Here is a 24,763-nt window from a genome sequence, read left to right as displayed (position 1 = left end):
CTTAACTGTTGTTTTTACTTTCAGATTCCTAAGGGATGAATATGCATCGTTGATGAGACTTATTATTCGGTATTTCACTTGTGAGGGCAGATTTTCACGTCTATATTCCTACCATATCCATTTGTTGATGCATTTCACAAGGGTACGAGTGATGAACATTCCATTTTTCATGTGTCGCAACATAGAGAGGATGGTGCCTATAGTACAAAGGAAGAGCCCAGCACAGCAACATAAGAGCATCTATCATTATGCACTGATTAAGATCATAGTGATGCATCAATTGGCACGGCAGGGTATTGCTTGGGAGGATTTCATTTCTCGCGACTTTTTCACGGTGCCACAGCCACCTCCCGAGATTGTCCATGATGAGGGAGGGCCTTCACATCAGTTTGACATTCTTGAGCCCGAGCATGTTAGCGCTCCTTCATATGTTACATATCAGAGAGGCCACAGGGCTTTATTTGCATCTGCACGGTGAGTATTATCTTCACCTAGGGTGGAAGGGGTCTCGCCTTCTTCATCGGCACAACGAGTATTATCTCCACATCAGGTGGAAAGGGTCTCGCCTTCTGCAGTACAGGTACAGGCACAGGTACAGGACAGAGGCAAGCAATCCATGTTTGATGAGGGACCTTCAGGAGATCCGGACACGGATATTATTGACCTTGATATCAGCTCTCCTAGCTTAGAGCTAAAGGAGGTCATTCAACAACAAAAGGCTGAGAATCACTTGTTGCAACATAAATTGGAAATGGCCAATTGGACAATCAACTACTTGGAGCAGCGCAATAAACAACTAGAATATGAACACACTCTTTATGAGTTGCGGCGAATCCGAGAAGACCGAAACTTGGCCCGCAAGTGACCCGGTGATTTGACACCTATTGAGCGAGAGTCTATGCTCATCCGGGTGAACACTCATTTAGAGAAATTGTTAGCCAAGGCAAACAGAGACAAAGTTATGCTCCGCCATATGAAGAATCATTACTGGGCTCGCATGCATGTTTGCAAAGCGAAACTGAAGATCCTTAAAGGGCGATTGAGCAAGGCACTAAAACGAAGCAACAGGGCCGATCCACTCCAAATTTTGGCTGAAGCTTCTTTGAAGGAGCATGGTACTTGATGAAACACCCCCAGCTCAAATCTCAAAAAATTTGGAAAAGTTTTTGTCAATTTTGAAATTTTTGTATTAAAAACAGGTTTTTGCCCTCAACGCGTAGCGCGCCGCGTGCTACCCTGAAGATGGGGAGGTCCAATTCAAAAAAGATTTGCATTTTTGGATTTTTCATGATGAAATACACCTTCTCAGCCACTTCCAAGACATTTCATCAAGTTGTGGGTCCCCAAAAGATCAAAAAACATGCAAAAAATGACCTTACTGCCCCTTTTTGGACACACAAGTAGCAGCCTTGGTAGAATGCACTTTTGGAGGGGCAAATAGGCACCAAATTGAAAAATTCTACTTAGGTTGGAAATTAGACATCCATACCTTTCCAACAAGCCCACCTGAGCTTAATTTGGATGCCGGGAAGTGGCTCAAAAGTGGGATGAAAGGCGCGCTACGCGTAGGGTTTTGGTGCGCTACGCATCAGGGTATTTTCCAAGTTTTTCATCTTTAGCACAGGAAAACGTAGCTATTTGACCAATTTTGACTTTTGATGGGATTTTTCACCCTCTTTGATGTAATTAATGTATTTTCATGTTGACATGACACTTATTTACCTATTCTAGAAGATTCATTCATAAAATAGCAAAAAATTAATGAATGAATTGGTTTCCTAGCTTATAGAGGCAAGTTGTTTTGATTGCCTAGATTGTAGTGCTTTGTTTAGAATTGATTGAAACAGATCCTAGAATTATGAGCTCAACCCCTAAAGGTAAGGAAATGTGTCAGCTTGCCTATATTATGTATCTTCTTAGTCATTTTCATGGTTGGACTCTTGAGGGATAAGCTTAGACTGTATTACACATTGTATCTCTGCAATTTTGGCAAAGGAAAGACCAGGGTTTTGCAGCACTATTTGGGATTCCTGTGGTTATTTGTGTTGATGGTGTGTTTCTCTCATGTATGTGTAAGTTTGTTATGTGTATCATTTTCCTACTATTCTCTTCTGCAAATTAAACAAATGAAGTGCTGAGGTAGAATTCATAATCTTGTATGCTCTGCCTTTAAGTTTGTTTAATATCTATGTTTTCATCTGTTTAAGGAGAACTCCTGAAAGTTTCTCGATCTTCTTAGCTCCTCAAAAGTCATATCTATCCATTCAATTCCTTTAAAGACATCAGGACGATTGCCTACCTTGCCCCAAAAAGACCTCTGCAAAAACTGTGTCACATCCCCGCACCCAAAATTGCCTTTCCCTGTTTTCCAACAAAACCCTAAAATATCTTAAATCAAACTATCTTTATCAATTTACTAGCCTAAAATCAGTATTCATATTGGTCATCTCAGCCCCTTTGAAGACCTTTTTCCGAGATAGACCTGGAGAGAGCCCTCTCCTGTCCTCGTAGGGCTAGCTACAAGGTTGAGCTTGGTTTGATGTTGCCTTGAGTTTCGCCTTCCTCAGCCTGAAGCAAATTCGAGCGCTAACATATTGGCGACCATACTGGGGAAGAAATCTCAATGGTTTTCTTGCTGATGAGTTTGTTTCACAAGTCTTAGACGGAGCCTGAAGTTACGCCAGGTAGCCTTCGAAGCGCTTTTGCCTTGCATTAGCGAAAGTAGATAAACGCTGCTTCAGTCAATCTCCGGTTAGCTTGTGAAACTTGTTTTGAAAATCACCCCAGTACTTTTGATCGTTCTAGACCTTTGGATGATTGAGTCTAGAAAACAATTGGCTGAATTATTTTAATTCCTTGATTTTCTGATAAACACACTGGCTTCAAAAAGACATACGAGAGCTAATCCAGATCCGAATCCACCTCCTATTTACGAAAATCCAAACTTGATTCGAAAAATCCTCCGTCAAGAAAGCTCGGCGACTCCATTGGTTAAGTCTCATTCATGTCCTGCAATTTTTTAGTATCTTGAAGAACTTGATTTTGACGAGAAATTTGAATTGTCACTGTTTAAAACTCAATCCGAAAGTACACTTGATTCTTTAGTTCCAAATCCTGACTTTGCTATAGCTCTTAAAGTTGAAAAACATAATAAATTAATTGAAAAGTTTATCTTGAGGCACCTTTAGAGTGATATTCAGGCCGCAAATATTACTGATTTCTTAGAAGCTGCATCTGAGAATATTGCATCAGCTGTCACGGCTTCCGCTTCGAAAAATCCCACCGAACCGCCTTTCATTCCCACCATTCCTGTGCAACCTATAATTACTTATTCAGAATCTGCAGCTAATTCCCCTCATTCATCCCACATCGCTTCACCTCCACCTACACCACCTCATACTCCTCATACTTCGGTTACATCTTCTCCACCAACTACTCCCAGACCAAATCTGCCTAGAGCAATGGCTGCCCGGTTTGCCCCTCTCGCTCTTCCTCAAGATTTGCATGATATGCCCGCGGATTATCAGAGTAAGATTCCTTTATTTGATGGCACTCCTCAAAGTGTGTCCGCTCAGCAGCACATAGAAAAAATGGCAAATTTTTGTGATTTATATGAGATTGATGAAGAGGATGTAACTATGCAGTTGTTTGTGCAAACATTCGGAGGAAAGGTAAGAAAATGGTTCAGAGGCTTGGGAGCCAGAAGTATACCTACGTTGGCTGAACTTCAGAGACAGTTTCTGGATCGTTGGGAACTCAGAAAGGATCCGCTTCGGATTAATGCCGAGTACAATAATATCAAACGCAATCATGGTGAGTTTGTCCAAGACTACATTATCAGGTTCAATACAGTTTATAATGCTATTCCGGATGATTTAAGACCATCTAGAAAATTAGCTCTTCTTAAATTCCCAGATGGTTTTGATCCAAAGATGGCTTATTCATTACGGGATAGAGATCCACCTACTTTAGAAGATATGCAAAAGATTGTTGTTAATGTTGAGGCAAATCTGAATGACAAGAGAGCACGGTTGAAGGCAGAGACAAGAGTGACTATGTTGGGTCCCTATAATACTAGTGATTACCCCATTACTATTGTAGTTATACCCCTTATTTATATTGTTGTGCCCCCATTACCCCCATATTGTTGTTAATGTGCCCATAGAATCCCTCTATTGTTATTTTTGTGGCTTTATATTATTATTGTTAGGTCGGCTGGATTATATTGTGACTCCATAGACTCCTATATATAGAAAGGAGGTTTTTTCATTTGTATCATCCAAGAATTGTTCATTCATGTAATGTAAAGGAGGTTTCCCCCTCGAAGAGGCTGAATTCTAAGGCGTGGATCTCTCTTTTCTATCTTTTTGTGAGCTGGTTTCATAACATTTGGTATCAGAGCTTTGGATTCTAGGGTTTCGCTGCTCCAAACACGTCATTGTGGCATTTTCGCTATAACTTTTTTCTGTGACGTTTCAGAAGTTGAAAAAAAACATATTTGAGAAGAAATCGCGCTGAACATTGGGTCCGAATTTCAGATATTTTAGCGCGATATTTTCGGAGATATGATCTCAGGAAGTTGGTCTTTTTGCAGACTCCTGAATTACACTCAAAACAGGTGACCTGGGGAAAATCGTCATAACTTTCTTTATGAGCATCGGATTGAAATTTCATAAGAAGGTACAGAAAGAGGACGGACTGTAGCTTTCTTTTATATATTTTTTAGATTCAAAGGTTGGAACAGTGACACGTGGCACTTCATAGAAGTTCACTCTACTGAACTAGTCTATAATCAGGTCACTGCGGGAGATTGGGCATAACTCTTTCTTGGAGAATCCAATTTGGTTCAGACTAGTGGCATTGGAAAGAGGACATATAAGGCTACTACAAATCACAACTTTAGAACTGGATGATTCGAAATTACAGAGATAAATCAGATTCAATATCAGGCTTCTACAAAGTAAAAAAAGGTGTGTAGTTTTTATTTTTTATTTTTGCATAAGCTTGGTTTGAAGGAATTCAAAGGGCATAGTAAAGCATTATTATCGGTAACTTATGCCCCGAGGAAAGAAAATGCAAACACCTTGTAAGGAACCTGAAATCTCTAGCATGACTCATGAAGAAGAGGAAGAAATGCAACATGATATATCAAAATTACAAGACCAAGTGCAACAACTGTCCCTTGCACAAAAGGGAACAGAATCTAAGATGGATGGTTTAAAGAAAGATGTAGAAGCTAAGATGGATGGTTTAAAGAAAGGTGTAGAAGCTAAGATGGACTGTTTAAAGAAAGGCGTAGAAGTTAAGATGATTGATGTCGAAGCTAAGATGGATGATTTGAAGATAGATTTGAAGACAGACATGGATGAATTGAAGATAAATATGAATAAGTTGCTACAAGAAATCATCCCTAAGGGTGAAAGGGTACTAAAGGAAACTCATGGTGAGAACAAAAGAAATGTTAATAATGATTCCATAGACGCTAATGTTGGATTGAAGAATCACCATATTCCAAAAATCGATATGAGGAAGTTTGATGGCAAGGATCCCGCCACATGGATATTACAGATGGAGCAGTTCTTCGATCTCAATAATGTGAAAAACACACAAAAGGTACGTATGACAACTTTATATTTGGAACCAAATCAATTTGTATGGTATCAATGGCTTTGCTCTCATAAACAATTTATCACTTGGGCAATTTTTACGGAAGAATTGATAGCACATTATGAGGATACAAAAAGCAACACTTTTTTTAGCCAATTGATAAGTCTCAAACAAAAGGGTTCAATAATGGAGCACATTGAGGAGTTCCAAAAATTTAACATAAGGGTAAAAGATATTCCAGAGGATCATAGGATTGATGTGTTCATAGGGTCTTTAAAGGATAATATCCAACATGATGTTCGACTTTGGGAACCTGATTCATTAGAGAAGGCATTCAAGTTAGCAAGAAAAATGGAAAGCAAAATTATGGCAACTAGGAATCATACCACTCACAACTATAAAGATGGAAGTACAGTTGCCCCTAGTCTTCCACAACCTATAAGGTTGACACCACAACAATTGGAAGAAAAAAGAGCAAAAGGGCTTTGTTATAGTTGTGATAGCAAATACACTAAAGGTCATAAGTGTGCTGAGAAGAAATTATTCTACATAGATTGTGAAGAGGAAGAAGAAAAGGAGCAAGAAATGTCAAAAGAACAGGATATGTTCCAGGAACAAAGCCTAGATGAAGAACAAATAAATCCGACCATATCTTGTAATGCATTGGCGGGAATTACCACTCCTTAAACCATCAAGATAGAAGGACAAATCAAGAAGAAAAAGGTGATAGTGTTGATTGATTCAGGAAGCACCCACAATTTTATTCATTGTAGGGTAGCAAAAGAATTGAATTTCTTCCTATATCCAGCACCAGAGTGTCAAGTGATGATTGCAAATGGAGGAACAATAAATTGCTCTGGAAAGTGCCATAATATCAAGCTATCCATGGGAGAATATGTATTGACTAGCCCAATGCTTTCCATTCCAATGGGAGGTGCTGATGTTGTACTAGGAGTCCAATGGCTACAATCCTTGGGTACAATAGCTTTTAATTTTCAAGAACTTTTCATCAAATTTTCTGTGGAAGGAAAGGAAGTTGAATTAAGGGGTATTGCAGGGAAACCAGGAAAGATAATCAGCTCTAATGGTATGACAAAGCTTCTAAAAAAGGAGAAAAGGGGTGTAATTGCAAAATTATGTTCGCTAGATGTTTCCACATTAGAATCATCTATTTCTCCAGATCTCCAAAAAGTCCTGGACAATCATTCCAAGGTATTTGAGACTCCCAAAGGTCTCCCACCTATGCGTGATCATGATCATGCTATTCATCTGATTCCAGGAAGTGTTCCTCCAAACATCAGGCCGTACAGATATCCCTATGTCCAAAACAGTGAAATTGAACGTATGGTTGCAGAAATGCTAGAGGCTGGTATAATTCAACCGAGTCAAAGTTCTTTCTCTGCTCCAGTAGTATTGGTGCACAAGAAGGATGGATCATGGCGCATGTGTCTGGATTATAGGGAGCTCAACAAGCTCACTATTAAAGATAAGTTCCCCATTCCTGTCATTGATGAATTACTGGATGAATTGCATGGATCAATTTACTTCACCAAGTTGGATCTTCATTCAGGATATCATCAAATCAGAATGAAGATTGAAGACATTCCAAAAAGGGCATTTAGAACTCATGAGGGTCATTATGAATTTTTGGTCATGCCTTTTGGCCTTACCAATGCACCTTCAACATTTCAAGGTTTGATGAATTCAATTTTCAAACCATTCCTTAGAAAATTTGTGTTAGTATTTTTTGATGATATACTTATCTACAGCAAGTCTTGGAAGGATCATGTTGAACATGTTGACAGGGTGCTACAACTATTGGAAGAGAAACAATTATATGCCAAAAGATCCAAATGTTTCTTTGGAGTCCAAGAGGTGGAATATTTGGGTCATATTGTATCTCATGAAGGAGTTAAGGTAGACCCTACCAAAATTAAAGCCATTAAGGAATGGAAAATCCCCACATCCATAAAGCATTTGCGTAGATTTCTTGGGTTGACAGGGTATTATCACAAGTTTGTTAAGAATTATGGGAGAATAGCAGCACCTCTAACGACATTATTGAAGAAAGATGCATTTTCATGGACTCCGGAAGCAACAAAGGCCTTTGAACATCTTAAAGAGGCAATGTGCCAAGAACCGGTCTTAGCTACACCGGACTTCACAAAAACCTTTATTGTGGAATGTGATGCTTCAGGAAATGGAATTGGTGTTGTTCTAATGCAAGATGAAAGACCGATTGCTTTTGAAAGTCATCCAATCAAGGGAAAGTTTCTAAGCAAAGCTATTTATGAGAAGGAAATGTTGGCAATACTCCATGCACTTAAAAAATGGCGACCCTACCTAATGGGAAGACACTTCAAGGTAAAAACGGATCATGATAGCCTTAAATACTTTTTAGAACAAAGATTATCCTCTGAAGAGCAACAAAAGTGGGTCACAAAGATGTTGGGTTATGACTTTGAAATCATCTACAAAAAAGGGAAGAAAAATGTGGTGGCAGATGCACTCTCAAGGAAGGATGAGGATGTGGAAGCATTTTTGTGCGCTATTTCTATCATCCAACCAGATTGGATAAATGAAGCAAGGGAGGAATGGAAGAATGACGAAGAAGTGTGGGCACTTATTCGAAAGCTACAACAAGATTCCAGTACATCTGATACATTTAGCTGGAAAAATGATTCATTATGGTACAAAGATCACTTATACCTCTGTAATAATTCCCAGCTAAAACAAAAGATTCTTATGGAATTGCACACTTCTCCCTTAGGAGGGCACTCAGGATTTTTAAAAACTTACCACAGGGTTAAGAAGGAATTTTTTTGGGATGGCCTTAAATCAGATATTCAAAAGTTTGTGGCAGAATGTTTGGTTTGCCAACAAAATAAAGTTGAAACAATTAAGACACCGGGTCTATTACAACCTTTATCCATTCCAAGCCAACGTTGGGAGGAGGTATCAATTGATTTTATCACAGGTTTACCCAAGTCTGAGGGAAAGAGTGTCATCATGGTGGTAGTTGACAGACTTACCAAGTATGCACACTTTCGTGCATTATCACATCCATTTAAAGCCGGTACAGTTTCTGCTGCATTTATGGAAACAATTCAAAAGCTACATGGAAACCTAAAGATTATTGTAAGTGACAGAGATCCCATTTTCACTGGAAATTTTTGGACACAATTATTTTCTTGTCTTGGTACTCAGTTAGCTCATAGCTCATCTTATCATCCTCAATCTGATGGGCAAACTGAGATAGTAAACAAATGTTTGGAAGGATATCTTCGTTGCTTTGTATCTGATAAACAGACACAATGGGTCAAATGGTTGCCTCTGGATGAATGGTGGTATAACACTTCCTTTCATACAACAACAAAAATGACCCCATTTATGGCACTTTATGGGTATCAACCACCATCCATCACATCATATTTAAGAGAAAATTCTAAGGTTCAGGCAGTGGAACATCACATCGAACATCGACAACAAGTCCGCCAACTCTTAAAGGATAACCTCGTGTTGGCACAGAATAGAATGAAACAACAGGCAGATCAACATTGCAGTGAAAGAAGTTTTGATGTAGGTGATTGGGTATTCCTACGGCTACAACCATATAAGCAAATGTCCCTCAAGAAAGCTAAGAAGGATAATAAATTATCACCAAAGTATTATGGTCCGTACAAGGTGTTGCAAAAGATTGGTACTATGGCATACAAATTGGAGCTTCCTGCAGCTTCTCGATTGCACCCAGTTTTCCATGTTTCATACTTAAAGAAGGTTATAGGCGACAAGCTCCCAGTTCAAACAATATTGCCAGAACTTGACGAGGAAGGAAAAATTATATTGGAACCGGAAGCAGTTATAGAAACAAGAACTCGACAGCTACGAAATCAATCAATTTCAGAGTACCTTATCAAGTGGAAGAACTTATCCACTGAAGATTCCACATAGGAGGATGAGAATTTTATGCAGAAGTATCCAGAACTACTCAAGCGTTGAGGACAACACTTTTTTGAAGGAGAGGGGCATGTTGGGTCCCTATAATACTAGTGATTACCCCATTACTATTGTAGTTATACCCCTTATTTATATTGTTGTGCCCCCATTACCCCCATATTGTTATTAATGTGCCCATAGAATCCCTCTATTGTTATTTTTGTGGCTTTATATTATTATTGTTAGGTCGGCTGGATTATATTGTGACTCCATAGACTCCTCTATATAGAAAGGAGGTTTTTTCATTTGTATCATCCAAAAATTGTTCATTCATGTAATGTAAAGGAGGTTGCCCCCTCGAAGAGGCTGAATTCTAAGGCGTGGATCTCTCTTTTCTATCTTTTTGTGAGCTGGTTTCATAACAAACTATAAAGGAAGAATCTACATCAGAACTGCCTTGGCTTCGTGAGATGGAAAAACTGCTCAAAAGAGTCAACCTTGACAAATCAGAACCGCAGATTCGTAATCCAAATTACCGTGGCTAGCAACAACCTCAATTCATAATTAAGAAACGTGAACCAAGAGTACAAGAGCCGGTAGCCCAGCAACCGATCAAGACTCCTCTTTTGCAGAATTTTGTGAGTCAAGATACAGATGAAGATGTTGATGTAGTAGGGGACCAAAATCACTTCTTTACTCGTGATGATCTGCCCGTTTACATCACTGAAGAAGAAGAGTATGGAGAAAGTTCAGGCGCCCAGCAAGATGAAGATTTTATCTTAGCTAATGATGCAGATTTAGATGATTACCAAAGAGGATATTTGAATGCCTTGTCCACTCAACAGAAACAGTATTCATTGAGGAACCGAGATGTGCCTATCAATCCCATTCAAAAAATAAAAGAAGCTACAGCACCAAAGACGGATTCACCGATACCACAGAAAAAAGGAAAGGAGACAACTGATCCCACAACTAGCAAGATAGCAACAGCAGAAAGGACAAATCAGGCAAGTATAATCAAAGATAGGAGAGAAGTTACGGTCAAAGAAGTCGACAAAGTTTCATCATTTAGTTTGGAAAATGAAATTTCCAAATTAAAATATCTATTCCTTTGACTGAAATCGTGAAAAACAGCAGCTACCAAGGTCAAATCTCCTAAATTCTGAATTTCGATCCAATGTTGGACACGGTAAATGTAGAAGATGATCAGCCGGAATTAATTTTTGGGCCTGCCATAGATGGTGAGTCTCCTGAAAGTGATGTTCCTCCCTTTTATATCAGTTTGAGGTTGCATGAGTATGTTTTACATAATGCTATGTTTGACTCGGGTGCTTCGCACAATTTGATGCCGAAAACAATCATGGAAAAGCTGGGATTAGATATCAAAAGAAAATACCATGATTTGTATTCATTTGATTCCAGTCGGGTAAAGTGTATCGGATTGATCAAGGACTTGGTGGTAAGCTTAGATCAAATTCCAGCTAAGAATGTCTTGATGGATGTGGTTGTGGCGGATATTCCTCCGCGTTTTGGTATGCTGCTCTCAAGATCTTGGGGAGCTAAGTTGAAAGGTACACTTCAGTTGGATTTTTCTTATGCTACAATTCCAGTCTTCGGTCAAATGAGAAAGCTATATCGGGAGCAAAAGATGAAATATATGATAACCAGCAAAGAGAAGCCAATCAATCATCCTGTAAATTATGTACATACAGATTTGGAGTCGTTTGTTTTGTTTGCTGATAGTTTTAATGAGATAGATAGTCAGTTAGTTCAGGCAGAAGATATACCAGAGATTACCGAAAATTTTAGAGAGGTTTTGCAAAAGTTAAGAGAAGAAAAGTCAGCTGCCATGGAGCAAACAGCTGAAGATAAGGGGCAGCAAACAGAAAAAACAGAGCCAACACAGTTTCAGCACTTGGAGGAAGATGAAGATGGTCTTTGGACCATGGATTTTGATGGCGCTGTGGGCAGTGATGGTGCTGGTATTGGTGTGTGGATTCGAAGTCCCTTTTCCGCCCAAGACAAAGTCCCAAGCAAGGTGAGAGTGTGTTCTTATAAACTAGCATTCGATTGTTCAAATAATGAGGCGGAATATGAGGCTCTCATTGCTGGCCTTAAAATTCTTCGAAATCTGAAAGCAAAGAAGATTGCAGTCTATGGTGATTCCGAGTTGGTGATAAAACAAGTTAAGGGTGAGTTTCAGGCCAAGCATCCTCGTATGAGGGCATATCGAAATGCAGTCCTAGATATTTTGAAGTTATTTTCTGAGCATACTTTGACATGTGTGCCCCGCATACAAAATGGTGTTGCGGATGCATTGGCCAAGACAGTAAGCAACTTAAAAATCCAATGAATTCCAGCAACAAATTTGAGATTTATGTGAAACACCGCCCCACAGTTCCGGATAATCAGCGATGTTGGCAAGTCTTTCAGGATGATGAAGAGATCAAAGATTTTCTGCAGAATGAAGGTGAGTTTAAAGATACCTCCATAGACACAGAGTATGATGAAGTAAATCAAATGGATGTGCCACAACTTAAGGATAACTTTATTCCTAAGGGATTGATTCCTTTAGAGGAGCTGTTTGACCAAGATGATGTGGCCCGCAAACCGATATTAAGACCGACTGAAAAAGGTGTTGAAGAGGTAAATATTGGGACAGCTGAAAATCCTAAGATGGTAAAGCTATCTAAGTCATTGTCACCAAAGGTAAAGGAAGAGTATATCAGATTGTTGTCTTTATTTTCTAATGTTTTTGCATGGGATTACTCAGATCTGAAAACATACGACACAAATATCATTCAACATACTATTCCTATAAAGCCAAATCAGAAGCCTTTTCGTCAGAAGTTGAGGAGAATCAATCCGAAGTTGCTGCCATCAATTGAAAAAGAGGTAAACAGATTGTATAAGTTAGGAATCATTGTGCCTATCCGATTTTCAGATTGGATATCAAACTTGGTACCCGTAAGGAAGAAAACAGGTGAGATCCGTTTATGTATTGACTTCAGAAATTTGAATAAGGTGTCCTTAAAAGACAATTATCCGCTGCCCAAAATGGACCATATATTGCAGTGAGTAGTTGGAGCATCAAGGATTTCACTACTCGACGGCTATTCTGGATACAATCAGATTTTAGTACATGAAGATGATCGTGACAAGACAGCATTCACTACTCCTTGGGGAACATTTCATTATGCAAAGATGCTGTTTGGTTTGAAAAATGCGGGTGCCACCTTTCATCGCGCAATGGACATGGCTTTCGCCAATGAGAAAGATGTGTTTTTGGTTGTTTATCTTGATGACTTAACCGTGTTTTCAAATTTAGATGAGGAACATTTGTATCATTTGAAAATTGTTTTCCAAAAGTGCAGAAAATATGGCATTTCGCTGAATCTGAAAAAGAGTCTTTTCGCCATGGAGGAGGGCAAACTTCTTGGCCACATCATTTCTAAAGATGGCATCCGTATTGACCCTGCACGTGTTGAAGCCATTCAGCAAATTGAACAGCCCCGGAACAAGAAATAAATACAGTCCTTCAATGGTAAACTGAATTTTCTGCGTCACTTCATTCCAAATCTAGCAGAGCATCTTAGAGAAATCAAGAGCATGCTGAAAAAGGACAGTCAGGTAAAGTGGACCAAAGAGGCGGTGAAATCATTTAATTTAGTGAAGTTAACTCTTTCTTCAGCTCCTATTTTGATCAGCCCAGACTACACTCAAGATTTTATTTTGTTCTCATTTGCTTCTGAGCACACTTTGGCAGCGTATTAATGCAGAAGAGGGAAGGTGTTGAAAAGCCCATTGCTTTTTTCAGTCGGATTATAAGAGATGGAGCATTAAAATATAACATCATTGAGAAGCAAGCACTTGCGCTTGTAAAGGCCTTGAAATATTTCCGTGTGTATTTATTGCATTCCCATGTTCTAGCTTATGTTCCTGATGCAGCAGTTAAAGATATTTTAGTGCAGGCAGATCCAGAAGGCAGGAGGGGTAAGTGGATTGCTGCATTGTTAGAGTATGATGTGGATTTTTTAGTATTTTCACTCGGATATTCCACAGTTTTCATTTTTGTTTTGTCGACGTTTCGAGTCTAGACCAAGACTCATCATCAGGACTTGATTTACAAAAGAGAGAGCCAACAATGATAAATAAGGTTAAGGTTGAGATGTCAAGTATGTGAGCCGACCAACTTACTGATTTGAATTAACTAGAATTTATTTTATTATGTATTTATTTATTTATTTATTTATTTTAGCATACTTGGTTATTTATTATAGTTATTATTAATTGTTTTGAGTGAAATAGTTTATGTAATAAGTTATTTATTATATTTTATTTAATAAATTAATTTACCAAATTGTGATTTAGTTTTTTTATTATGTTTATTCATATATATATATATATGTATATATATTAAGGAGGATAATTTATTATTAATGCTGTGATAGCTTAAATGTTTGTTAATGTATTATAATAATTTTCTGATATATTAATTTTATTTATTATTTATGTAATTTATTATAGTTTGTTTATTAATGGCTTGAATTGAATTGTTTATGTTTTAATATTGTTTATTATATTCTATTTAATAAATTAATTTATCCTAAAGATTTTGTTTTAATTAATTTATTATTATAGTTATTTAATTACTTGTATTAAGTAAATGTATATGAAATAAGTTATTTATTATATTCTGTTTGATAAATTAATTTATCCTATGATTTTACTTTGATGTGGATATTAAACCAACCAAGCTAATAAAAGGTCAAGGACTCGCCAAGTTAATGGCTGAAACAAATTTGCAAGTTCTAGACATAAATTTGATTGCTGCCATGTCTGATGGAGATGAGGAGAATTCATCCGTTCAGGTATCTGAAATGTTTCTTTCTTCTCCTTGGTATGCTGACATTTTATATGTACTTCAGCATTTGTCTTCACCTCCTAGAATGCCTAGAAACAAAAGTAGAACATTGAAATTGAAAGTTGCAAAATTCTGCATACTAAATTCTGCATTGTATTGGAAAGATCCTGGTGGAATGTTGCTGAATTGTTTGGTAGAGGAGGAAGCCAAAAGAGTTGTGGAGGATTTTCATAGAGGTGACTGCGGGGGCCATTTGTTTTGGAAAGCTACAACAAATAATATTTTAAGAGCAGGTTTTTATTGGCCTTCATTATTTTCAGATGTGTATAAGGCTGTTAAGAATTGTCACGAGTGCCAAATTTTTCAAGGAAAACAAAAATTACAGCCATTGCCTCTCAAACCGATTGAGGTCAGCGCACCATTTCAGCAGTGGGGCTTGGATTTTATCGGCGAAATTCATCCGGCATCGTCAGGACAGCATAGATGGATATTGACAGCTACAGATTACTTCACAAAATGGATTGAAGCCATTCCCACCCGGCAGGCCACGGATGCGGTAATTATTTCTTTCCTTGAAAATAATATACTGTCACGTTTTGGGTGTCCTAGCAAGTTAATCACAGATAATGCAGCAGCATTCAAATCAAAGAGAATGGTCGACTTTTGCTACAAGTACAATATCAGCTTGGGGCATTCTACTGCCTACCATCCGCAAGGAAATGGATTAGCGGAGTCATCTAATAAATCTTTGGTAAATATCATCAAAAAGTTGCTGGAAATTTATAAAAAGAGCTGGCACAAAAAATTAGTGAATGCGCTGTGGGCTGATAGAGTAAGCCAGAAAAAGTCTATTGGCATGTCTCCTTTTGAGTTGGTGTACGGGAAAGAAACGGTTTTTCCTACTTCGCTTGCTATTCCGGTGGTCAAATTTCTTCAAGAAGCTGGTAGTGAGGAAGATCCCATGCAGAGGCGGATTAATCAGATGATCCATTTACAGCAAACACAGGAGGAAGTACTTCAAAATAATTTCAAGTTGCAGGAGCGTATAAAGAAGATTTATGATAGAAAAGCAAAACCAGATGAGTTCCAAATAGATGATGTGGTTTTGAGATGGGATGCTCGGAATGAAGATAAAGGGAAGCACGGCAAATTTGACAATTTATGGAAGTGACCTTACAAGATCGCAGCATATCGTGGCCAAAATGCTTTTCTTCTCAAAGAAATGAATGGAGATGATTATCCTGGAGGGTCGATCAATGGTCGGCTACTAAAGAAATACCATATCTGAGCATTTTCCACTCTTGTCATCATCATTGTATATACCGTTTTACTTTTGTTTTATCGCATGTGTGTACTGATCTCTCATCTTCAGTCTGGGGCCCGCAGTGAAGGCTATAATTCTGGAGATGAAGATTAGTTGGTTTGAGATTTGTCGAGTTGTTTTTTATCAGTCCATTTTCTGTTCAAAATTGAGTCAGTTTAGGTCAAAGTTGTGTTCAGTTTTCAGTCAAATTTTCAGTCAATAAAGCTGTCAAAGTTTGTGTTAAATGTTAAAATAATGACTCCATTGCCCAATGGATGAAAGCACTGGTCTGCTCTCCTAGAGATCTATCGTTCTTGGAATCTCCAAGGAGCTACTATCCCCATTGGAGCCAATGTTAGAGTCGGTCTAGTATCCCTCCATCAGAGATCAAAGCTCTTTGCATTTCATGATTAGGTGTCCCATCAGTTTGATCAGCTGCATTTCGTTAGGCATGCCATAACTCTGATGGAATAGTTTTGTGTCATTTATTCCCCTCGTGTTTGGCACTGCTGGTTCAGGTCTGTTTAAGTAAATAAAGTCTTCAAAGGTCATTCATCATCATGTTTTAAATTTCGAGGTTTTAGGTCTAAGGTTGAGTCAATTTTGTCTTGAGAAGTCTTAAAAGACCTGCAAGCCAGAGGGATGTCCTTCATAGATCATCATTTCAATAATTCTCATCATTGTACAGCTAAATTTGGACTTTGTTTTCAAAACTCTGTTTTTGAAAAACACAGGTCACCATCTCGTTTTTGTACAAAATTGTCAAAATTTCAAGTTCTCCAAATGTTGCAACATAGCCTTGGTCTTCTTTGCCAAAGCATATCAGAGCCATCCCTGCAAAAATTATCAGAAGCAATCATTATTTCAACCAATTTTTCTTAAAAAGGGAAACTAGAAGTCAGAGCCTATTAATTTGAAAAAGTGTCAACACCCAAACATTACAAAATGGGTTTTGGTCAAGTAAAAATTAAAGGGGAGCCTATATAAAGACATTCCTCTTCATAAACAACCCATTCACCTCTCAAGAGAAAAGTGCATCCCTGCTAAGGCGATTTTACAAGTTATTGAGCAAATCGGGCAGTTCCAGGGGCGCGCTACGCATCAGCTGAGGCGCGCTACGCACCCAGGGCGCGCTACGCATCAGCACGATTTTTCCTGTGTTAATTTGTTCGTGCGCTACGCACCAGAGGCGCGCTACGCGTTGGGCAAGGCGCGCTACGCGTTGGGTTTTTCGCCCAGAAACTTGCCAGCAAGCATTCAAATCCTTTCTTAACTCAAGCAAATTACAGGTAGGCTTCATTTCCATGGCTGGTTTTGGTTTTGCAAGATTAATGTGAAAGAATTATGATAAATATGCCATGAAAATTAAATGTAAAAACCCTAAGTTGCTGTGTGGATTTAAAGGCCTAGTTTGCTAGGGTTTCAAAGTTATATGCTGCCCAAGGTTTTCCCATTTTAGTGCTTCTTTTTCCCCCCATATTCACCAACATTTCCCTTAAAATTCCCCATAAAATTCTATACTATCCCTCCACAAAATCCCAAACCCTACAATATCATAATTTCTATGCACTTTCCCTTCCCTAAATTCCTTGATTATTTTCATTGCCCCTAATTCCCTCATGTTTCCCTTTCCCTAACAATTCCCTTGTATTTATGTCCCCTTGGTAACAGCATTTTGAAAAAGGAAAAAGTCAAAAAATAGTCAATTGTGTGCACAGTCAGCATATACATTTCAGCCATCTTGTCTTCAAAACTATGTCAGAAACCGAATCAGCTTATGAGCAGAGTTATGACAGTGATTCAACACCAGAAATAGAGGTGCCAAGGAGGTATCACAAGGGTGGAAAAGGTGGTCGGCATGTCAGGGAGGAGCCCACTTCTTTGGCTCATTTGCAAGCTTGTCCACTTGCAATGAACTGTTTTCAGTACCAATCATGTTTTGAATATTGTGAGTGGATCTCACAAATCCAACATCACCGAGAACTAGTTCACTTATTTGTCCTACATTTGCAGAATGGTCATGTAAACCTTGCTAGAGTGGATTTCACCTTGTCACCTGAGATTATTGCTCAGGCCACCGGGATACCAAATGTAGGGGAGGAGTGGAATAAGCGCCAACAGTTAGACAGATTTCACTATGAGCCATATATCAAACCCGGGTGTATGAGGCACTTAACTGCTGTTTTTCCTTTCAGATTCCTAAGGGATGAATATGCACCGTTGATGAGACTTATTATTTGGTATTTCACTTGTGAGGGCAGATTTTCACGTCTATATTCGTACCATATCCGTTTGTTGATGCATTTCACAAGGGTACGAATGATGAACATTCCATTTTTCATATGTCGCAACATAGAGAGGATGGTGCCTATAGTACAAAGGAAGAGCCCAACACAACAGCATAAGAGCATCTATCATTATGCACTGATTAAGATCATAGTGATGCATCAATTGGCACAGCAGGGTATTGCTTGGGAGGATTTCATTTCTCATGACTTTTTCACGGTGCCACAGTGTTGTGGGGAAAAATGCCTATGCAGGACGATCCTATCCACCTAAGGTGTGACAGTGCCTTAGCAACAAACAGAGACAGCTATTCTAGTATTCTTCCTTTATGAATTAAGAATGAAGAGAGATAGATGGACTAACCGGTGTCTTCCGTTTGTCCCTCGATCCGGTCTCTCTTCTCTTTGAGGGTTCCCAGCTACTTGCCTTCTCGCTCACCCAGCTTCAAGAGGTTTCTACAAGATCACAAGAAGAGAACACTACACAAGACATAGATTCATTTTCATAACTAGTTCAGGATTAGAAATAAACTAAACATACTAATGCATTCATACATCAAAAATACATCAGTATATAGGAGAAACCAAGATAGCTTTATTGATGAATAACAAGGTTCAGGAAGAGATACAACCCAGAGGGCTCCAATCCAGCATCTCCTTCCCAGCAAATGGAATTCCTATCTTCACCCCCTTCAAAGCGTTAAGCACCCAATGATTCCAATCTCAAACCAACAGCAATTCTTTGCAATAACAAAATTCCAGCCTCCAACCTCTAGATCTCATGGAGGAGAGATCCATATATAGATGTTTGGAGAGAGGATGAGTCAGCTTGAGATCTGACTAGTGTCCTCTCCCTCTGTCAGTTCTTGATTCCACTTGGAGGTTCTTGCTTCCACTTGGAGATTTGGAACCTCTTACTCATCACCAGCCGAATTCCCTGAGGCAAGTATCATTGAGGAAGATTTTGGAAGCTTCCTGGGTTCTGACACCTCGTGGAATGAACTTTCCACATGTCAACTCTCGCTCAGCGCAGGTAGCCAGTGTTGCCTTTGACATTCAGCGCAGGTAGCCAGTGTTGGCTTTGACATTCAGCGCAAACAGCTAGTGGAGCCACTGAATTGATCCTGAATTGACTTGTTTTTGAGCAGTTTCTGGTGGAGAACTTCTGTGAATTGCTGTGGTTTGTTAGCCTTGTTCCTCTAGGGGTAGGAACAACATGTTTAGGGACTTTGGATCCCTTAGATTATGGACATTTCATGCTTAATGCTGTAAGGCACAAAAATGTCTATAACAATTGCCCCCTAAAGTAGGAGGCCGTTTATCGGGTGAAATGCTTTATCAGGGGGATCCGAAGTTCATCCAATGCTGGGAGGAGACCTGTAATAAGATACAATACAATACATTATTTTTCATACTGCTTTCATGATCTAGCTGAGGCGGGCATTCCCATGCTCAGCTTTATAAATTCATTTTTCTGTACATAGAACAGACAATCGTCTGATGGTAGACTGATAATTTTGATGAAATTATCATCCTTTGAGTAGGATGATTATCTGCTGCAATGTTGTACATGTCAATGTCTTTATCTTTCCTAAATATATATCGCAGCCCAGATGGATGAAACTAGATCCGGGGTCTTCAAACTCGTTCGATCTTCACTCTAAGTACAAGTTGATCCATGTGAGAAATGTTCTGAAGTCGAACATGGAAAGACATCGCTTGATTACCGGTCAATGATGTAAACCGTTAACAAGCGCAAGAGGAATCACCGATAATGATAATGACCCTAAAGGTACTGTAGTACAATTCACATGGTGTGAATAAAGGACTTGGCGTCGAACACCACGCAAAATCTTTTGGTCGAAGGTCATTGATGTATACCTGTCGCCGGAAGTGAGAAACTTGCCATTGAGGCATGCAAGCTTCAAAGTACTGAAGGGGTTGTTCCTAGATCAACTTCTTGGATAATGAGCTGATGTCGACAAGAAGCGATCCGTCAAAGGAGGGCCTTAATGAATCCCACATCAATGACACGGAACGGAGCTAATTATTTTGATGGAGGTGAAAACGATCTGTGACATATGATTCAGGGTGGCGGTCATGAAAGGATGAAGGATAATGTATGGCAGTGGATGGGACACGGTTGACTTTTCTGAACGACTTCTCTTGAACATATGGCGACACTGATGCGATGGATTGGTAGCATTACCCCAAATATGGATGGTATGGCGAGACCATGGATGTGATCGGTGAATGAAACAACCCAACCCGATTGTGGTACGGAGAAAGAGTGTCATGTTCAAGAGCGACTTGCTACCATCAAAGTTTTCTTTAGTTTCTCCCAATTTTTCCCCAGTCATTGCTGACCAGTACCTCTTTATTTTTGTCAAGCTTGAGGAGGATAACATATGCTTGTTCTATAACCTGCCCTTCGGGCAAGCCCATCACTATGTTTTAACGAGCCTAGCGATAGTGAAACTCGTTCTTGTCTAAAGACAAGTTTGTCGCTATTTAGTGATTTTAACGAGTCTAACGACAAAGATAACTCGGTTCTTTTCATTTTTAGAGAGTCTGAAAAGATACATAAAGTTAACTCCAAAAGTCCTTTTTCGTCATCTAATCCCTTAGGTCCGAAAAAGTATAAAACTATACAGAAGGGATGAGTTTTCGATAGTTTTAACGAGTCGAATAAAACAAGCGCTCGATCTTTTTGTGCAATAATCCCTCAGGTCCAAAAAGATTAAAATCTAGAGGAGGGATAGCACTTCCTGTCCCTTTAACGAGCTGGAAGGCCAAGGACTCGGCAATCTTTTCATATTTTACGAGTCAGTTGAAAAGAGCTTAAAGAAGACTCGTCTTTTGAGGAACGAGTGATAAACAGGGTTAGCAGCTGATTCCAGGTACAGGTTGGAATTTTCCAATCACGGCAGTGTCACAAGGATGGCTAGGTGAAATCACTCTTCGCAGTTGTTCCTCAAAATGGGTAAACAATCATATGGAGGTGAACGATCAGCCAAATGAAAAGTGGAGGTGACGGTGAAAACACGACCAAGGCTTTAATGGCTGATAAGGTTACATTCACAGTGGTTATTTACCGGGTAGTGGTTCATTTTTTATTTTAAAATGAGCTTAAACGCTGGTGGAAACACTTGCTCATTGCTTATGTTTATTTTTTAACGAGCATGAAGTCCGCGTTAAAACTGCTCGGATCTTGCGTTTATTTTTTAACGAGCATGAACTGTGTGCTAAAACTGCTCGATGATAAGTTTGCATGCCCCCAGCATAACAACGCAAATCGAGGTGCATGCCCCCCAAGCTTCATTGCATTCAACTTGGTGGTTGGAATGAAGGTTTACCTTTGAGTTTTTGGAAAGGGGATTGTTTCATTTTTTAATGAGGTTGACACAGTAAAAGAACTATCCTCATGACTCCTTGTTTCATTTTTTAACGAGGTTGACACGAGATTAGAACCGTCCTCGGCGCCCACTGTATTTGCAGTATTTCTATTAGGGCGATGATCCACGCTGACAAAATGTTTAGGAATCTTCCGAATCCATTAGATATAGAAGATTTCATATTGTAGGTTTCCACTGTGGCCACTTCCGCCAGATTACTTGCAGGCGGTAGGGCAAAAGTACCCATTAAGGCGGGGTCTTTTAGGAGACCTACTCCAATATTTTGAAGCGAATGATTGCTTCCATGGATCATTGGAATGCTTCCCGTAACTTGTGAACTGTTGGGGAGGAAAGTTTGTTGGTTGACGACTGTAATTCCTCCTTGAAAGGGAAATGCAATCTTCCTGAAGTAGGTCGACACAACTGCAACCATGGCATATATCCAGGGCCTTCCCAGTAAGATGTTGTAATCGAGGTTTCCGTCGATTACTTCAACATCAACTTCTACTGTTTTGCCCCCTAGTTCAACTTTCAAGTTACTTAAAATCCCGTATGGAGTGTATGATCATCCATCAAATGCTTTTATCATTGTTGAAGATCGCGACAAGGGTGGTGAGCCTAAATTTTTCCAGCAACTCATCGACATAATACATGTAGATGCCCCCTCATCAATAATTGTTCGATGAACAGTTTTGTTGAGGGCTTTCACTTGAATAAGGAAAGCTAGTTGAGCTGGTAATTGAGGGTCATATCCTTTATGATCAAAGGCCACAAGATTGGAATCCCTTGGGCCAATCCCACCTATTGCTGATAATAAAGCTTGCTCTTGGGAGGGGCAATTTTGCGGTACCTCAAGTGTCGACATAGCGGATGACGATTGGGTCAGGTCCTCTATTATATTATAATTCTGTGCTATTTTTGCACGAGGATTAAATGTCGATTTGTGTACTATTCCCTTTGGCGATTTTATCATTTTTTCAGGAATGATGGGTGGCACAACTTCAGTCAAAGTTGTCGTCGAACTACTAGGTTGTTCATTAGCCTTGTTATTCGACAGCTGTGGATTCCCGTAATCTTTTTTCCTTGTCAAAGCATCATTTTTCTGCTTTGAGACAGACAACATAAGCACTTGGGATCGGGAAGCATTTTGATTAGCAACCAGTTTAGTTCCCGGGTTTGGAAACGGATCAGTCAATACTGCTGAGGTTTTTGAACTCTTAAAGAGTTTCTTAACTTCAGGTATATGTGGACAATCTCTCGTCCAATGATCCTCATCTCATATATGACACCCCGTAGGGGGTTTCCTTTTTCTCCCTTTCTTTTTCTTCTTTCCCCCTGGTTGCTTCAGTTGTTTGCCCTTGTCGGTTGACGTGACATTTACTTCCGAGGCAAGAAGTTTCTCATTTGCATTTTGACTGGAAATCTTACGGGCCCTTTTAGATGTAGCCTTTGTCGATTTCGTGTCTGTCGTGCCAATCACACCATCGATGGCATGAGAGTCATTGTTTGATTTAGGAGGAGGAGGAATTGAGAATTTCGGTCTAGGGGCGCCAGGTATTTTGTCGTAGAGCATGCTAGACTGAGTATAGACCAAGTCCAGATATTGCGCACGAGCGATGACTTGCTCTTCCGTTACAACTCCCCCCTTTGCCACATCTTCCGTGATTGTAGGAAGTAAGGATTTGATAAACCATTCAGCTAATAGCTGATCAGGAACGTACATTTTTACCATCCTACGACGACGTCGCCACTCATGTATATGATCAGATATGTGAGTGGCCGTTGTCTGTTTGAAGTTGGTTAGGAGTTCTGTTCCCGTTTCATACCTTATCGGTAATTGAAAATGGGTTAAGAAAGTCGTGGCTAAGGTACTGAAGTTGTTGAACGAAGCTCTAGGCAATTCAATATACCATTTTTCCGCTGGACCAGTTAGCGTCCTCTGAAAAAGGCAAAGCCTAATCGAATCATCATTTAGGGTGTTTGATGAACACCACAGATGAAATGTCATCACATGATTCGACGGATCTTCACCCAGATTTCCATTAAATTTAGGAATATCTGACGGAAGTTTATGCGGAATCGCTGGCCACCAAGGGGCATAAGCAATTGGATCATTCGTCAGCCGGTTTAGATCTGGTAATTCTAGAGTTGCTACAAAGGGAAACTGTTGATTCAGGTTAGGCGAAGCATACCCAGGATAAGATGGAATCGCCTGAGCAGTGGGTCTTTGCATACCAGCATAATGTATTTGATGCTGGCAACTTTGACAAGGTTGATGGGCATAACCATTATAATATGGTTGTTGATTACCGCTTTGTAAATGCGATTGCCCATTACTTACAAAGACTTGTTGCTCAGGTCCTTGATATGATTGCTGGAATGCGGGTTGTTGAGTTTGAACCAGCTCTGGTTGTTGAACCATTTGCTGTTGACCAATACTGGATTATTGACCAAGATGAGGAGTCACAGTACTTGTTTGATCCTGAGTCGCTCCAGATAAGGAGGCAGTAACCTGAGGTTGTGATTGAGTCGTTGAGACAAGAGGCTGTTGTATTGCAACCTGAGGCTGTTGGGGTTGACATACAACAGGTAGCGGTTGTACTTGCGACGCAGTAACCATAGCAGGTATAGTGGGAATATTTGACACAGGGTGGACTGGTTGCATTGAATATACAACCCTTGGTTGCTGAGGCAGTATTGGTACCCAACCGCTGGATGTAATTCCAGTTTGACCTGAACTTTGTTTTAAACTCCCATATGGTTGTTCTTCAGGAGGGAACAATGAAAAGGCATACTGCCCTCCATATGGTGGCAATCCAGTACTTAAAGGGCAGATTGGCCTTTGAAGACACATTGGATCAATTTGTTGAGTTTCAACATAAGAAATACCAGATGATAATCCGGATGAAGAAATAGGAACTAACCATGTCGTCGAAGCAGTCCCTGATGGGACTCCGGCTTGTTTTCGATAACTTGCCGGGACAGATGGTATACCATCGAACATCGTTGGGGTAGCAGCAGGAGGCTCTGCCACTGCTGTGTCGGATGACACAGTCCTGGATGTCGACGGTTGTTCAGACATATCTAGTCTATCCAAAAGATTTTCTAGTGATTCTATAAGAACTTACGATGAAAAGAGACTAACTTCAAAGATCAACGAGGGAATGGTGATAATTATTCCGTTTAAAATAAATTTTAACGACGCTTAGACACAACCTGCTTTTTCAATTTTAAAGAGTTGAGAAAAAGCAAAAGATGACTCTAGTCTCCTTCAATGTTTTAACGAGCCCGAAGTGACAAATGCTCGGATGGAATTTTTTCCGTTATAGAGTCTGAAAAAGGCCAAAAGGAACTGCTCTGGAGTTCTAGGTAG

Source organism: Pinus tabuliformis, chromosome X (genome assembly GCF_031772625.1).
Source record: "Pinus tabuliformis cultivar Carrire ecotype Pingquan chromosome X, CPIR1, whole genome shotgun sequence".
Taxonomy (NCBI): domain Eukaryota; kingdom Viridiplantae; phylum Streptophyta; class Pinopsida; order Pinales; family Pinaceae; genus Pinus; species Pinus tabuliformis.
This window is presented reverse-complemented; position numbering follows the sequence as displayed.